Below are 7,500 nucleotides of genomic sequence, written 5' to 3' on the forward strand. Positions count from 1 at the left end.
TTCTTCTTCTTCTTCTTCTTCTTCTTCTTCTTCTTCTTCTTCTTCTTCTTCTTCTTCTTCTTCTTCTTCTTCTACTACTTCTACTACTACTACTCCTTCTTCTTCTGTTTCTCCTCCTTTTATTCTTTTTCTTCTCATTCTTCTTCTTGCTGTTCTTTTTCTTATTCTTCTTCGTTCACTTGCCTGGAAATCTTTATTTTATATTATTTTCTCACATTTATTCTTCTTCATGTATTTTATTGCATTTATTTATCTATTCATTTATGCACTTATTTGTTTATTTATTTTTATTATTTTGCTTCCTATCCTATGAAGATAGACTACGTCACTCTGTTCCGTAGGGATGACACCAAAGTCGTTAAAACATTGATACTATCGGAACTGGGTGACATAGTAACAATTTCATCACTGTAATGATTCGGAGGCGAGGACGGTGCCCCTTACAGAGGACTTTGTAGCGTTGAATTTTAATGAACCATTCCCTTGGTCCAACTCGCTGACGGCAAGGATCGAATACCCGTCAATTTGACTACCGCCACAAGTAGCGACGCTCTAATCCGCTCAACCAGCGATCATTTTGGCCGTAATGCACTTTAGATATTTTACATAGGTGAGCCGTTGATTTGGGACCAAATGGCCCGTCAGGTGAATAAAATCGTCTGGCTGCATTAGCCAGTACAACATCTCAGAGGTCTGTCATCTTGGGAGAAGACTTCTGCAACGCTACATTGGCATGCCTGAACCTGAAAGTTTTTTTTTTTTCTTCAAAATTGCCAACAATCCATCTCACCTCAATTTCAAGCTCAATTTGAGCCGTCAGTTTCACGCTGAGCCAAAGGCTCAACACTCCCCTCCAGTCCTACAACAGTCTTAGTCTGTTGTCATAAGAGAACCTGAGCTTCTGTCCTAATGGAGATATGGACCAAAAGGTCTCCTGTCGGCATGCTTCGCTTTTGTAATATCTCACTGAAAGGTGAGGAGCAATGCGGTAAAAGAAGGGTTTAAATATGGTGTGAGAACGAAAGGAGAGAAGTATGATTTTTTTAAGTCACCAAACACGAAGGCTTTAAATTATCTAAGTATTGGATTTTTTTTTTTTTTTTTAATCTTCAACTCTTTCACCAGAAGCCTTCAAGCTCTGATCAGCCACGAATTTCCATCAGGATTTCAGAAGTCTTTAAGTCTTTTATTCTCCTCTTGGCTATCTATAAAAAAAATCTGTCAGGTCATACGCTTCCAACAGAAACTCAGAACTCAGAACTCTTTTCTTGGCCATCAAAAAGGCGCCTTCAAGTTCTGACCAGACACGACCGTCCGGCACTCAAAGGACTTTATGTAAATAAACAGGACTTCTGACAATTTTCCGAGATCATCCAATAAATTCATTCAAAGAAGCTAACTTGAAGGCAGGATCTGATCGTGGACGATATTCAGATGGAGATCTGGAAGGTGAGTTTAGATTTCTTTGATTGCTTTCCAGAAGATACTGGAAGTTGTAGGTTTTATAGATATCTCTGGAAGCGACCGAAGAGTCTGCCTCTGAATCTAAAGACTATTTCGTTTCTACTTTTCTAATTTTACTCTCTCTATTTTCTTTTTCCTTTTCATTTTTTCTACCATTTTTCTATTTCGTATTTTATTCTGTTTTTCTATTTTTATTTCTTCTATTTCCAATATTTTACTACCTTCTCCTCCTCCTCCTCCTCCTCCTCCTCCTCCTTACATGCGTCATCTTAGTATTGCCGTCGTTGTCATACCACACCATTATCACCATCACCTCCTACCTCCACCACCACTACCACCATCACTACCACCACCATCACCAACACCACCATCACCACTACCACCCTAAATACTATCACCACCACAACATATACAACGTCACCACCACTACCACCAACACCATTAACACCAACACTACTACCACCACCACCTTAACTATCACTATTACTTAGAACGGCCCTGTCCTAGTCTTACTATTGATGTGACGTCACATCAACCACCACTACTATCACTATCACCACTACCAACTCACTGTTGTTCATATATCCACCACCGCAGTGAGGGTTTAAATTCCAGGAGAAGGTGAGGGATGAATCGCGTGTCTTCCTGGGAGCTTGCCCAAGGGTGTGGATACACGTTGCTGAGATATTTGTCACTACTGATTATATTCAATGTTAATTCGATTGGTTGATTGACTGATTGATTGATTGATAGACTGATTGATTGATTGATTGATTGATTGGCCACTTCATCATGACTGATTGACTGCAAGCGAGTTGAAAATGTTGAGAAAAAACGAATGGAAAAGAAGATGTAGAAAAAAGAGGATAAAAAGAAAACAAATAATAAATAAATAAACAAATTAATTAATGATAAATGTATTAACTAATGAATGAACAAATAAGATAAATAGATGAATAGTATAACCAAATAGAAAAATGTGGATGACAGAAAAAATAAACAAACGAAAATGTTGAGGAAAGGGTGGACAGATGCGAGATGAAGAGGAAATAGGAAGAGGAAGACGAAAAGGGAGAGGAGGAGGAGGAGGAGGAGGAGGAGGAGGCAGAGTAGAAGGAGGAGGAGGAGGGGAAGGAGAGGAATAAGGAAGACGAGGAGTAGGAGGCAGAGTAGAAGGAGGAGGAGGGGAAGGAGAGGAATGAGGAAGACGAGGAGTAGGAGGAAGAGTAGAAGGAGGAGGAAGGAAAGGGGAGGAATGAGGAGGAGGAGGCAGAGGAAAAGGAGGAGGAAGAAGGAGGAATGAAGGAGGACGAGGAGTGAGGAGAGTACGAGGTGGAAGGAGAGGGGAGGAATGAGGAGGAGGAGGAAGGAAAGGGGAGGAATGAGGAGGAGGAGGAAGAGGAGAGGAAAAGGAAGGAGGAGGAGGAGGAGGGAGAAGGAAGGAAGAGAGGAGGAGGAAGGAAAGGAAAAGAAGGAGGAAGAAGAGGAATGAGGGAGGAGGAAGAGGAGGAAAACAAAAGGAGGAGGAAAGGAGGAGAGGAGGAGGGAAGAGAGGAAGAGAGGAAGGGAGGAGGAGGAGGAGGAGGAGGAGGAAGTGAAAGGAGGAGGAGGAGGAGGAGGAGGAGAAGAGGAGGAGGAGAGGAAAAGGAGAGGAATAGGAGGAAGGAATAGGAGGAAAAAGGAGAAAATGAAAGGAAAGGAGGAGGAGGAGGAGGAGGAGGAGGAGGAAAGGAGAAAGGAAAAAAGCGAGGAATGAGGAGAAGCGAAATCAAAAAAAAGAAAAAAGAAAAAAAAAGAGAGGAAAAAAAAGATAAGAAGGAGGAAGGAAAGGAAGAGGAATAGAAGGAAAAAAAGAAAGGAAAAAGAAGAGGTGAAGGAGGACAGAGAAGAAGAAGGAAGAAGGAAGAAAGAGGAATTCAGAAGGAGAAGGATAAGAAGGAGGGAAGAGGACAAGGAAGAAGAAAAGAGGAAAGGAGGAAGGAAGAAGGAGAAGGATAAGGAGAGGAACAGGACAAGGAGAAGGAGGAGTACGAGGAGGAGGAGGAGGAGGAGGAGGAGGAGGAGGAGGAGGAGAGGAAAGGAGGAAGAGGAGAAGGAAAGGGAGAAGAGGAGGAGGAGAAGGTGGAGGAGGAGGAGAAGGAGGAAAAGGAGAAGGAGGAGGAGGAGGAGGAGGAGGAAAAGGCTCAGTGAGAGGAAAAGTAGTAGCATTAACCAGAGGAAAGGAACGGAAGGAGAATGAGGAAGAGGAGGAGGAAGAGGAGGAGGAAGCAAGGCTAGGGGCCTGGTCTGACCCGATCTGACCTGAAGCGAAGCGGCCAACTGTCTAATGATTCACTTGATTTCAGCGATTAGTCAGAGCTGAAATGTGCTTAATTGAAAATGGAACAAATCGAAAAATAACACACATATACACACATGTACGTGTATATATATATATATATATATATATATATAGATATATAGATATATATTAATATATGCAGATCTAGATTCTATCAATGTGTCTAATACTTTTCTTAATGTCTACGAGTAAATACGTAATATGTAGTAGTATAGAAAGCAATTATTTTTCTTAATTTGTTTAGATATTCAGAACTATTTCTATATTTTGATAAGATCTCTTGCTATAGTATTAATACATATATACATATATATACATTTTTGCAAATAAATCACTTGAACACGTGATCAGAAATATGCTGGTAACCACTTAAGAAAAAGAAACACAGAAATGGGATTTCTGTGTTTCTTTTTCTTAAGTGGTTACCAACATATGTATACATATATATATATATATATATATATATATATTACAGGTGGAAAATGTAATCACACATTTGTAAATCACGGTAAAACCACTGAGGATTGCAGTTTACAATCGAAATATATAGATTCCCCGTTTCCAGTCTATTCTACTCCAACAGTGGTTTTACCGTGATATATATATATATATGTTTATATATATATATATATGTATATATATATATATATATATGTATATATATATTTATATATGTATATTTATGCTCCTTACCAAACATGTTAACTTTAATAATATTTAAAAACCATAAGAAAAAATATAGAAATTACATTTTCAATCAGTTTCAGAATTTTAACTTTATTTAGCTTTCTAATTAGTTTTCTAGTTGAACTTATCTAGCGCATTACCCTATCTATAAAATATAGAAGTAATTTTCGTAAATATAACCAAGGAACTTAGATTCTAATGATAAAAGGGTCAGGCCGTGAAAGGTTGTTTTAAAAGTATGGCTATAAGAGATTTATAGCCAAAAAGGACATCTGTGATTTCACGAAGTTATGTGATATTTCAAGATCGTTCGCAAAGAGACATGAAGACATCGAAGAGTCATTAACTGCAGCTGTTGCCGCTGACTTCAGCTTATAAGGAGATCAGCAGCTCTGAGAAGGCTGCCGTGATAAAAGGAACTAAAAAAAAAAAAAAAAAAACTCCTCAGTGATTCCGCCCATTCTGTATGTCTATAACTGTGGTTCTCAAACTATGGGTCGTGACCCAAAGTTGGGTCACGAGGTCAATTTTGATGGGTCGCAAGGCCCCACGATATGAAATACTGGTAAATGAGAAGCAGCATCACGGATTCCATTAATTTAGTTTTCTGAAGGAAATGCAGTGCTATGGATTCTGTTAGTTTAGTTTTGTTAAAGAAAATTTGTACACATTATTATTTTTTTTTCTTTTTTAAAGTAAAGGGTATATATCAATGTCCATTTTGTTTCTCTTGACTTTATTCTGGGTCGCGAAGGATTGAAATGTTTCAAATAGGGTCACTCACGAAAAAGTTTGAGAGCCACTGGCCTACAAAGACAGAAACGCTGGTTATTACGTGACTGAAATCGTCTGGTTTCAGTGAATGAAAACATATGTAGAATATGTCGTTATGTGCGTGTGTGTATGTGTGCATGTATGTATAAATGTATGTATGTACATGTCTATGTAAGTATTTTTGTATGTTTTATATATGTATGTATGTGTGTATGCATGTATGTATTGATATATGTACTGTATGTATGTATATATAGATAAATATAGATATGAATGTGTGTTTTTACGTTTGTATGCTCTTATGTACGTAGGTATTTTTGTATGTTTTTACATATTTATGTATGTGTGTATGTATTTACGTATGTATGCGTGTATGTATGTATTGGTATATGTACTGTATGTATGTATGCATATATAAATAAATGTAAATATGAATGTGTGTTTTTACGTTTGTATGCTCTTATATATGTACCTATGCATGCATATGTGTATACATATACGTATATATACATACATGTATACATGTACATATGTACGCACGTGTGTATGGTCTACAACGATAGGCAAATAAGTTCATAATTAGTTTTCATATTTCTTTTGAAGAAAATTACTTCTGAACGGGTAATCATCTCTTCATTTCACACTTTTCTTCCTCATTTAGCGTTATGGAAGTAATTGAGAATGATTATAACTTCATTTCAGAACATTTGTACACTTTTGTAAAGGCTTTGACATGATCCAATATTTCAATGGATTTGATATAGGTCTCATTCGGTAAATGTGCTTGTTGTACACGAAAGGTTATTATTATTGTTGTTGTTGCTGTTCTTATTAATGATGGGGTGATGATAATGATGGGATGATGATGATATGATGGGATGATGTTGATAATGACGATGATGGCGATGATGATGATGATGATGATGATGATGATGATGATGATGATGATGATGATGATGATGATGATGATGATGATGATGATGATGATGATGATGATGATGTTGATGATGATGATGATGACGATGATGACGATGTTGTTTATGTTGTTGTTACTGTTGTTATTTGGACGAAAATATCCAGGGCTTCTATCCTCAGTAATACAGAGGTGGTCAGGGAAAGACTGAAGACTAGAGCAGTAGAGGAACAGACGGATAGTGGGAGTCAAAAAGTCATCAGTATTCCTTTGTTCTGGTAGATACTTATTTCCAATCATCAAATAATGCTGCGTGACTCTGGTCCATAAGGAGGGATATTAAGAGAACGATATAGATGAAGACTTTTTTTTTTTTTTTTTTTTTTGTAAAAATTAATTTCTACAACAAAATCATGATGCGTGACCCGGGTTCATACGGATTCTACTTACGGAAGAAATGAAGACCTTCATTTTTTTTTTTTTTTTTTTTTTTTTTTTTTTTAGTAAATACTAAATTTCTATAAAAAAGCATCACCGTGTCTCGACTCTGGTCCATACGGATTCTACTTACGTCTCCAGGGAAGGTCCCCCTAGTTTAAAGATATCTTCAAAGTGTTACTACGCCGTGAAAGGGATTGAGGTAACATCGATTTGACTTTAACCCCGCTGTTGCGAAGTGGGATTACCTCAGATGAATAAAATCGACTGACACCAGAGGTGGAAGAGAAAGAGCTCAGGGAGGGTGACGAAGGGTGGGGAGGAGTAGGAGGGGGTTTATTATCATTACACACACACAAACACACACACACAAACACACACACACACACACACACACACACACACACACACACACACACACACACACATATATATATATATATATATATATATATATATGAATGTATGTATATATATTTATATATATACATATATATATATATATATATATGTATATATATATATATGTATATATATATATATATATATATACATATGCATATATATATATATATATATATATCACACAGGAACCCACAGTCGGAGAAAGAATAAACTTCGAATAGAGAATAATCCTATATTTCGGCTATCTCTACTTACGTCTCCAGAGAAGGTCCCCCTAGTTTAAAGAAGAGGGCTACAGTTGATAGCCGAAATATAGGATTATTCTTTATTCGAAGTTTATTCTTTCTCCGACTGTGGGTTCCTGTGTGTTATCTACAAATGTGCTACTACATTTCTATTTAGAAAATATATATATATATATATATATATGGATTCTCTGCTTGAAGTCCTATTTGCAACCTTCTATATGGGCTACATT

The sequence above is a fragment of the Oratosquilla oratoria genome, chromosome 6 (assembly GCF_046742065.1).
Source record: "Oratosquilla oratoria isolate Oo_2021 chromosome 6, ASM4674206v1, whole genome shotgun sequence".
Lineage (NCBI taxonomy): Eukaryota > Metazoa > Arthropoda > Malacostraca > Stomatopoda > Squillidae > Oratosquilla > Oratosquilla oratoria.